Source organism: Thalassophryne amazonica, chromosome 6, assembly GCF_902500255.1.
Source record: "Thalassophryne amazonica chromosome 6, fThaAma1.1, whole genome shotgun sequence".
Taxonomy (NCBI): Eukaryota; Metazoa; Chordata; class Actinopteri; order Batrachoidiformes; family Batrachoididae; genus Thalassophryne; species Thalassophryne amazonica.
Genome location: NC_047108.1, coordinates 32647671 through 32658421, shown reverse-complemented (window position 1 = coordinate 32658421; position 10751 = coordinate 32647671).

The following is a 10751-nucleotide window of genomic DNA, read 5'->3' as shown; positions in this document are numbered from 1 at the left end:
GCAGATCTATCACCAGATGAATGAAGTTATGGTCTTTCATAGGGTTATGTGAAAATATTAATGAATTGCTTCACCAGTACTCCTGGACCTGACTTCTCTCTACGCTGGCATTTTGAAATCCAGCTGAATTGTTTTTATGATAGACTTGAACAAGGCTGTCTTTTGTGAAACCAAATTTTGCTGAAGTGGTCCAAGATCAACTGGCACAGAAAGAGTCAAAAAGTAAATGCAGACTCAGGAACCTCTCTGTAGAACAAGCAGTGCTACTTGTAGTTAAGAACTACAGGGGAGGAGAGAAATGGGTGAATGGTGAAATTACCCGAGTTCTGGGTTCGGTGACTTGTTAACCAGTTGTTGGAAAGAAAAGACAAACAGTCAGGAAGTGATGTAAACAATATTTATGTTTCTGATGATGCTTCTGTTTTTGATTTTGAACTCAGTGAGAGAAAAGAACCTCAGAACAAGGAACCTGGGAACTGTGGGATGCTGCCAGTTCTTCTGGAGGTCAGGGAACCAGACTGAGGGAAGGCCTAAAAGGACAATTAAACCACCGGACAGACTGAGCCTGTAAAAAGGGATACTGCACACCAAAGAATTTATTTATTTATTTATTTATTTTTGGTGTGCAGTAAAGAGTTTCGGGGAGGGGGGCTGTGGTGTCCAGAAGGAACCAGCAGGGGGCCTCAGCCTATATAAAGGCTGACTTTTGCCACATTGGTTATTGGTGTTGCATTGGTAAAAAGAGAAGATCTCAAAAAATCCAGGTTGATTAGATTATACTGTGACCAAAAAAAAAACATGTTCCACAATGATAGGAAGAGGAAATTTCTCAGGATGGGGACAGCATATAATCTGCAACATAACATGTCATCTGTGAATTATATGCAGGTTGTGGTATGGTGTGGTCATGTATGACTAATACAACCCCTGGCAATCAATCAATCAATCAATCAATCAATCTATCTATCTATCTATCTATCTATCTATCTATCTATCTATCTATCTATCTATCTATCTATCTATCTATCTATCTATCTATCTATCTATCTATCTATCTATCTATCTATCTATCTATCTATCTATGTTGGGAAAGTGTAAGTACACGGACCCACAACAGGGGGCGCAAATGAACGGACAATGGAATAGGTCAAATAACACACTTTACTGTTGTGAATATGCACAACAAGTACAACAGATTACAATAATGGACAAAGTCAAATTCACACAGGTGTCGTGTGGGCAGGCTCGAAGATAGGAGACGCCTCTCCAAAGTAGAACCGGAACCACACGGTTTCCTCCGCCACCAGACCTCGGGAATACTGGAGCCGCCAAGTCCCGAACTCCCAGGTGGCCACTGCCTCCGCGTGTCGGACCTGGTACTGCTGGCGACGAACAAAGGACAATTAAAGGAGGGCGCGTTCGCACCCAGGAATCCGAACGGCAGGTAAGTTACCTCCACCTCTCGTTGGAAAATACTCTCAGAGCAAAGCACAAAAGTCACAAAGATCACTGTTAAACAGTCAGCTGAGCACGTTACCTTCTCGGTAGAAATGATATCTCGGCGATGAGGTGGAGATGCCGTCCTGCTGATATACCCCTGCAGATCCGATGATTGATGACAGCTGTCGCAGGTGATGGGTGACAGCTGTCACTCTGGCTGCTCCTGCAAGGCGGCAGCGCCCCCTAGTGCCTGGAGCCCGCACTCCAGGCAGGGCGCCCTCTGGTGGTGGTGGGCCAGCAGTACCTCCTCTTCAGCGGCCCACACAACAGGACCCCCCCCTCAACGGGCGCCTCCTGGCGCCCGACCAGGCTTGTCCGGGTGGCGGCAGTAGAAGCCGGCCAGGAGGGCCGGGTCCAGGATGAAGCTCTTCTTCACCCAGGAGCGTTCTTCGGGGCCGTACCCCTCCCAGTCCACCAAATACTGGAAGCCCCGGCCCATCCGTCGGACATCCAAAAGCCGGCGCACAGTCCAAGCCAGCTCGCCATTGATGATCCGGGCAGGAGGTGGTGCCGGACCCGGAGTACAGAGGGGTGAGGTGTGATGTGGTTTGATCCTTGACACGTGAAACACGGGATGGATCCGCAGTGAGGCCGGAAGCTGAAGCCTCACTGCGGCGGGACTGATGACCTTGAGGATTTTGAAGGGACCTATGTATCGCTCCTGTAGTTTCGGGGAGGCCACTTGGAGTGGAATGTCCTTGGTTGACAACCACACTTCCTGCCCTGGACGATACGTAGGGGCCGGGGTCCGCCGACGGTCTGCATGGGCCTTTGTCCTCATCCGGGCTTTCAGCAAAGCAGAACGGGCGGCTCGCCACACCCGACGGCACTTCCGCAGGTGGGCCTGGACCGAGGGCACACCGACCTCTCCCTCAACCACCGGAAACAACGGGGGCTGATACCCTAGACACACCTCAAAAGGGGAGAGGCCGGTGGCTGACGACACTTGGCTGTTGTGGGCATACTCGATCCAGGCCAGATGGGTACTCCAGGCCACCGGGTGCGCGGCTGTCACGCAACGCAGGGTCTGCTCCATCTCTTGGTTGGCCCGTTCTGCTTGCCCGTTGGTTTGGGGATGATACCCGGATGAGAGACTGACCGTGGCCCCCAGTTCCCGGCAGAAGCTCCTCCAGACGTGCGAGGAGAACTGGGGACCGCGATCGGAGACGATGTCTGTTGGGATCCCATGCAGCCGGACGACGTGGTGGACCAGGAGGTCCGCTGTCTCCTGGGCCGTTGGGAGCTTCGGGAGGGCCACGAAGTGGGCCGCCTTGGAGAATCGGTCCACTATCGTGAGGATGACGGTGTTGCCCTGGGACAGCGGGAGGCCCGTGACAAAATCCAGGCCGATGTGAGACCAGGGGTGATGAGGCACGGGCAGCGGCTGTAGCAATCCTGACACCTTGCGATGGTCGGCCTTGCCCCTGGCGCAGGTGGTACAGGCCTAGATATAATCCCGGACGTCGGCCTCCAGGGACGCCCACCAGAAGCGCTGCCGGACAACTGCCACGGTTCTTCGCACCCCTGGATGACAGGAGAGCTTAGAGCCGTGACAGAAGTCCAGAACTGCAGCCCTAGCTTCTGGTGGAACGTAAAGTCTATTCTTCGGCCCAGTTCCGGGGTCCGGGCTTCATGCCAGGTCCTCCCGGACGGTTCTCTCTACGTCCCAGGTGAGGGTGGCCACGATAGTGGACTCTGGGATGATGGGTTCCGGTGGATCCGACAACTCCGTTTTGACTTCATCTTCATGTACCCGGGACAAGGCATCCGATCTCTGGTTCTTGGTCCCGGGACGGTAGGTGATCCGGAAGTCAAAACGGCCGAAGAACAGTGACCAGCGGGCTTGCCTGGGATTCAGCCGCTTGGTGGTCCTGATATACTCCAGGTTCCGGTGGTCAGTGAAAACCGTGAATGGCACGGACGTTCCCTCCAACAGATGTCTCCACTCTTCAAGAGCCTCTTTCACCGCAAGGAGTTCTCGATTGCCGACGTCATAGTTCCGTTCGGCCGGGGTCAACCTACGGGAAAAATAGGCACACGGGTGAAGGACCTTATCGGTCTTCCCGCTCTGGGACAACACGGCTCCTATCCCTGAGTCCGAGGCGTCCACTTCAACCACTAACTGGCGACTAGGATCGGGCTGCACCAGAACGGGTGCAGACGAGAAGCGCCGTTTCAACTCCTTGAACGCGGCATCGCAACGATCCGACCAGGTGAAGGGGACTTTTGGTGAGGTCAGGGCTGTCAAGGGGCTAACTACCTGACTGTAGCCCTTAATGAACCTCCTGTAGAAATTTGCAAAGCCGAGGAACTGTTGCAGCTTCTTACGGCTTGTGGGTTGGGGCCAGTCTCTCACCGCCGCAACCTTGGCCTGATCAGGAGCGACGGAGTTGGGGGAGATGATAAACCCCAGGAAGGACAAAGAAGTGTGGTGGAACTCACACTTCTCGCCCTTCACAAACAGCCGGTTCTCCAACAACCGCTGCAGGACCTGACGTACATGCTTGACATGGGTCTCAGGATCCGGAGAAAAGATGAATATATCGTCTAGGTATACGAAGACGAACCGGTGCAGGAAATCCCGCAAGACATCATTAACCAAAGCTTGGAACGTTGCGGGGGCGTTTGTAAGACCGAACGGCATGACCAGGTACTCAAAGTGACCTAAGGGGGTGTTGAATGCCGTCTTCCACTCGTCTCCCTTCCGGATCCGAACCAGGTGATACGCATTTCTAAGATCGAGCTTGGTGAATATTCGGGCTCCATGCAGGGGCGTGAACACCGAATCCAACAGGGGCAACGGGTATTGATTACGAACCGTGATTTCGTTCAGTCCCCTGTAATCAATGCATGGACGAAGTCCGCCGTCTTTTTTACCCACAAAAAAGAAACCTGCACCCATCGGGGAGGTGGAATTCCGGATCACCCCGGCGGCTAAGGAGTCCCGGATGTAGGTTTCCATTGATTCGCGCTCAGGCCGTGAGAGGTTGTACAGCCTGCTGGACGGGAACTCACCGCCTGGAACCAAATCAATGGCACAATCGTACGGACGGTGGGGGTGAAGGGTGAGCACCAGATCCTTGCTGAACACATCAACAAGGTCGTGGTACTCCACCGGCACCGTCCCCAGATTGGGCGGGACTCTGACCTCCTCCTTAGCCTGGGAACCGGGAGGAACCGAGGAACCTAAACATACCCGATGGCAGGTCTCGCTCCACTGAACCACTACCCCGGACGGCCAGTCGATCCGGGGATTGTGTTTTAACATCCAGGGAAACCCTAAAATCACTCGGGAGGTAGCAGGAGTCACAAAAAACTCGATCTCCTCCCGGTGATTTCCTGACACCACCAGAGTTACAGGTGGTGTCTTATGCGTGATTGGAGGGAGTAGGGAGCCATCTAGTGCTCGCACCTGCACAGGCGAGGTAAGCGCCACCAGAGGGAGCCCTATCTCCCTGGCCCATCTGCTGTCTAACAGATTCCCTTCAGAGCCCGTGTCCACCAGTGCTGGGGCCTTCAGGGTTGAATCCTCATAAAGGATTGTAACTGGGAGTCGTGTGGCAATGTGGGTGTGTCCCACGTGAATGTCTCGGCCCACCCCTAGCCCAGTTTCTATGGGCGGGCTTTGGTGTTTAACCGCTCGGGGCAGTCTCTTACCTGATGCTCTACCGAGCCACAAACAAAACACGCCCCGCTGGCCAGCCTCCTCTGTGTAGCTGGTGCCCTAAATGTGGCCCTGCTCGTGTCCATAGCTTCGTCAGCAGGGGGAGCTGTAACCACACGGAGCGCAGGGGCCGTGGAGCGTGGGGAGGGCGGAGCGCGGTCGGAACCGGAAGGGAGAGGGATGGCGCGTGCCCGGCCACGCCCTTCGTCTCGTTCCCGACGGCGTTCTTCTAACCGATTGTCTAATCGTATGACGAGGTCAATAAGCCCATCTAAATCCCGCGGTTCGTCCTTAGCCACCAGGTGCTCCTTAAGAACCAATGACAGTCCGTTTACAAAGGCGGCGCGGAGGGCAGTGCTATTCCAGCCGGACCTCGCAGCTGCGATGCGGAAGTCGACTGCATAGGCAGCTGCGCTCCTGCGTCCCTGTCTCATTGACAGCAGCACGGCTGAAGCGGTCTCTCCTCTATTTGGGTGATCGAACACTGTTCTGAACTCCCTCACAAACCCATCATATGTCTGAAGGAGCCGTGAATTCTGCTCCCAGAGCGCTGTAGCCCAAGCGCGTGCCTCACCGCGAAGCAGGTTTATTACATAAGCTATCTTGCTAGCATCGGTCGCGTACATAACAGGACGTTGTGCGAAGACGAGCGAACACTGCATAAGGAAGTCCGCGCACGTCTCCACACAACCTCCGTACGGCTCTGGAGGGCTTATGTATGCTTCCGGGGAAGGTGGGGGGGGTCGTTGAACGACCTGTAGAACGTCACTGTTACGCACAGGGTCGACAGGAGGGAGAGCCGCAGCAGCACCCTGAGGGCGCGCCTCCACCTGCGCGGCGAGAGCCTCCACCCTGCGGTTAAGGAGGACGTTCTGCTCGGTCATTAGATCCAACTGAGCCGTGAAAGTGGTGAGGATCCGCTACAACTCACCAATCACTCCTCCTGCGGATGCCTGTGCGCCCTGTTCTTCCATTGGCCGTTCAACAGCCGGTTGACACCCCTCGGGATCCATGACGTTGGCCGAGATATCCTGTTGGGAAAGTGTAAGTACACGGACCCACAACAGGGGGCGCAAATGAACGGACAATGGAATAGGTCAAATAACACACTTTACTGTTGTGAATATGCACAACAAGTACAACAGATTACAATAATGGACAAAGTCAAATTCACACAGGTGTCGTGTGGGCAGGCTCGAAGATAGGAGACGCCTCTCCAAAGTAGAACCGGAACCACACGGTTTCCTCCGCCACCAGACCTCGGGAATACTGGAGCCGCCAAGTCCCGAACTCCCAGGTGGCCACTGCCTCCGCGTGTCGGACCTGGTACTGCTGGCGAGGAACAAAGGACAATTAAAGGAGGGCGCGTTCGCACCCAGGAATCCGAACGGCAGGTAAGTTACCTCCACCTCTCGTTGGAAAATACTCTCAGAGCAAAGCACAAAAGTCACAAAGATCACTGTTAAACAGTCAGCTGAGCACGTTACCTTCTCGGTAGAAACGATATCTCGGCGATGAGGTGGAGATGCCGTCCTGCTGATATACCCCTGCAGATCCGATGATTGATGACAGCTGTCGCAGGTGATGGGTGACAGCTGTCACTCTGGCTGCTCCTGCAAGGCGGCAGCGCCCCCTAGTGCCTGGAGCCCGCACTCCAGGCAGGGCGCCCTCTGGTGGTGGTGGGCCAGCAGTACCTCCTCTTCAGCGGCCCACACAACAATCTACCTACCTACCTACCTACCTACCTACCTACCTACCTACCTACCTACCTACCTACCTACCTACAACCCCTGGCAATAATTATGGAATCACCGGCCTCGGGGAATGTTCATTCAGTTGTTTAATTTTGTAGGAAAAAAAGCAGATCACAGACATGACACAAAACTAAAGTCATTTCAAATGCCAACTTCCTGGCTTTAAGAAACACTATAAGAAATCAGGAAAAATATACTGAACAAAAATATAAACGCAACACTTTTGCTTTTGCTCCCATTTTGTATGAGATGAACTCAAAGATATAAAACACAATATCACCATTTCCCTCAAATATTGTTCACAAACCAGTCTAAATCTGTGATAGTGAGCACTTCTCCTTTGCTGAGATAATCCATCCCACCTCACAGGTGTGCCATACCAAGATGCTGATTAGACACCATGATTAGTGCACAGGTGTGCCTTAGACTGCCCACAATAAAAGGCCACTCTGAAAGGTGCAGTTTTATCACACAGCACAATGCCACAGATGTCGCAAGATTTGAGGGAGCGTGCAATTGGCATGCTGACAGCAGGAATGTCAACCAGAGCTGTTGCTCTTGTATTGAATGTTCATTTCTCTACCATAAGCCGTCTCCAAAGGCGTTTCAGAGAATTTGGCAGTACATCCAACCAGCCTCACAACCGCCGACCACGTGTAACCACACCAGCCCAGGACCTCCACATCCAGCATGTTCACCTCCAAGATCGTCTGAGACCAGCCACTCGGACAGCTGCTGAAACAATCGGTTTGCATAACCAAAGAATTTCTGCACAAATTGTCAGAAACCGTCTCAGGGAAGCTCATCTGCATGCCCGTCGTCCTCATCGGGGTCTCGACCTGACTCCAGTTCGTCGTCGTAACCGACTTGAGTGGGCAAATGCTCACATTCGCTGGTGTTTGGCACGTTAGAGAGGTGTTCTCTTCACGGATGATGCAAAGGAGATGTGTTGCACTGCATGAAGCAAATGGTGGTCACACCAGATACTGACTGGTATCCCCCCCCATGAAACAAAACTGCACCTTTCAGAGTGGCCTTTTATTGTGGACAGTCTAAGGCACACCTGTGCACTAATCATGGTGTCTAATCAGCATCTTGATATGGCACACCTGTGAGGTGGGATGGATTATCTCAGCAAAGGAGAAGTGCTCACTATCACAGATTCAGACTGGTTTGTGAACAATATTTGAGGGAAATGGTGACATTGTGTATGTGGAAAAAGTTTTAGATCTTTGAGTTCATCTCATACAAAATGGGAGCAAAACCAAAAGTGTTGCGTTTATATATTTGTTGAGTGTAATTGTGGCAGTCAGTAACGGTTACTTTTTTAGACCAAGCAGAGGGAAAAAAATATGGACTCACTCAATTCTGAGGAGTAAATTATGGAATCACCCTGTAAATTTTCATCCCCAAAACTGACACCTGCATCAAATCAGATCTGCTCGTTAGTCTGCATCTAAAAAGGAGTGATCACACCTTGGAGAGCTGTTGCACCAAGTGGAATGACATGAATCATGGCTCCAACACGAGAGATGTCAGTTGAAACAAAGGAGAGGATTATCAAACTCTTAAAAGAGGGTAAATCATCATGCAGTGTTGCAAAAGATGTTGGTTGTTCACAGTCAGCTGTGTCTAAACTCTGGACCAAATACAAACAACATGGGAAGGTTGTTAAAGGCAAACATACTGGTAGACCAAGGAAGACATCAAAGCCTCAAGACAGAAAACTTAAAGCAATATGTCTCAAAAATCGAAAATGCACAACAAAACAAATGAGGAACAAATGGGAGGAAACTGGAGTAAACGTCTGTGAAAGAACTGTAAGAAACTGTCTAAAGGAAATGGGATTTACATGCAGAAAAGCTAAATGAAAGCCATCATTAACACCTAAACAGAAAAAAACAAGGTTACAATGGGCTAAGGAAAAGCAATCGTGGACTGTGGATGACTGGATGAAAGTCATATTCAGTGATGAATCTCAAATCTGCATTGGGCAAGGTGATGATGCTGGAACTTTTGTTTGGTGCCGTTCCAATGAGATTGGCTGTCATTATGAGATGGCTGTCATTACATCATCAATAAATGCACAAGTTTACGTTGATATTTTGGACACTTTTCTTATCCCATCAATTGAAAGGATGTTTGGGGATGATGAAATTGTTTTTCAAGATGATAATGCATCTTACCATAGAGCAAAAACTGTGAAAACATTCCTTGCAAAAAGACACATAGTGTCAATGTCATGGCCTGCAAATAGTCCGGATCTTATTCCAATTGAAAATCTTTGGTGGAAGTTGAAGAAAATGGTCCATGACAAGGCTCCAACCTGCAAAGCTGATCTGGCAACAGCAATCAGAGAAAGTTGGAGCCAGATTGATGAAGAGTACTGTTTGTCACTCATTAAGTCCATGCCTCAGAGACTGCAAGCTTTTATAAAAGCCAGAGGTGGTGCAACAAAATACTAGTGATGTGTTGGAGCGTTCTTTTGTTTTTCCGAGGCCGGTGATTCCATAATTTTTGCCAGGGGTTGTAGAACTGGTGTCCTTGTATTTCTGGATAATGGTCAACATTTAACTTCTTGTCTAATAAGCTGTGGTGAAGAGCTATAAATAATACATAGTCCCAACTGTAATTTTAAAAGTTTTTTAATGTACTGTATAAATGTTTTTGATTTTTATTGTCACATTTTTCCCTGTTATCTTTCATGCAAACAAACAAAAAAAAAATCTTAAAATAGAGCAACGTGAGAAGTAAAAATTGTTTGAGCTTTTCTAAGTTGTACAATGGTTTTATCATATATATATTCAAAAGTTTAAAAAAATGCTTTCTCTTGAAAAACATGTTAGTCATCGCAGCCCAGTTATCTTTTCTCATATTTCTAGAGTCATTATTGCTAAGTGGAGGCTTTTATATTGAAGTACTTAATGGTTCAACGCCATTAAAAGGAGCTTTCTGTCCGTGTGCAGTGAGTATAAAGGAGTGCTTTGGTCGACAGCTTTGAGCACATACTGTATGTACAACCCCAATTCCAATGAAGTTGGGACATTGTGTAAAATGTAAGTAAAAACAGAATACGATTTTCAAATCCTCTTCAACCTATTCAATTGAAGACACAAGACAAGATATTTAATGTTCAAACTGATAGACTTTTTTGTTTTTGTGCAAATATTTGCTCATTTTGAAATGGATGCCTGCAACATGTTTCAAAAAAGTTGGGACAGGGCAACAAAACACTTGGAAAGTTGATGAATGCTCAAAGAATACCTAATTGGAAACAGGTGAGTGTCATGACTGGGTATAAAAGGAGCATCCCCAAAAGGCTCAGCCGTTCACAAGCAAAGGTGGGGCAAAGATCACCACTTTGTGAACAACTGCGTGAAAAAATAGTCCAACAGTTTAAGAACAATGTTTCGCAACGCTCAATTGCAAGGAATTTAGGGATTCCATCATCTACAGTCCATAATATAATCAGAAGATTCACAGAATCTGGAGAACTTTCTACATGTAAGCGGCAAGGCCGAACACCAACATTGAATGCCCGTGACCTTCAATCCCGCAGGTGGCACTGCATTTAAAAACCGACATCATTGTGTGAAGGATCTTACCACATGGGCTCAAGAACACTTCAGAAAACCATTGTCAGTTAACACATTTCATTGCTACATCTACAAGTGCAAGTTAAAACTCTACCATTTCAAATTGTTTTTTGAAATCATGGACGTGGTGTTCTCTGGACAAAAGAGGAAAAAGACCATCCAGGTTGTTGCCAGTGCAAAGTTCAAAAGCCAGCATCTGTGATGTTATGGGGGCGTGTTAGTGTCCATGGCATGGGC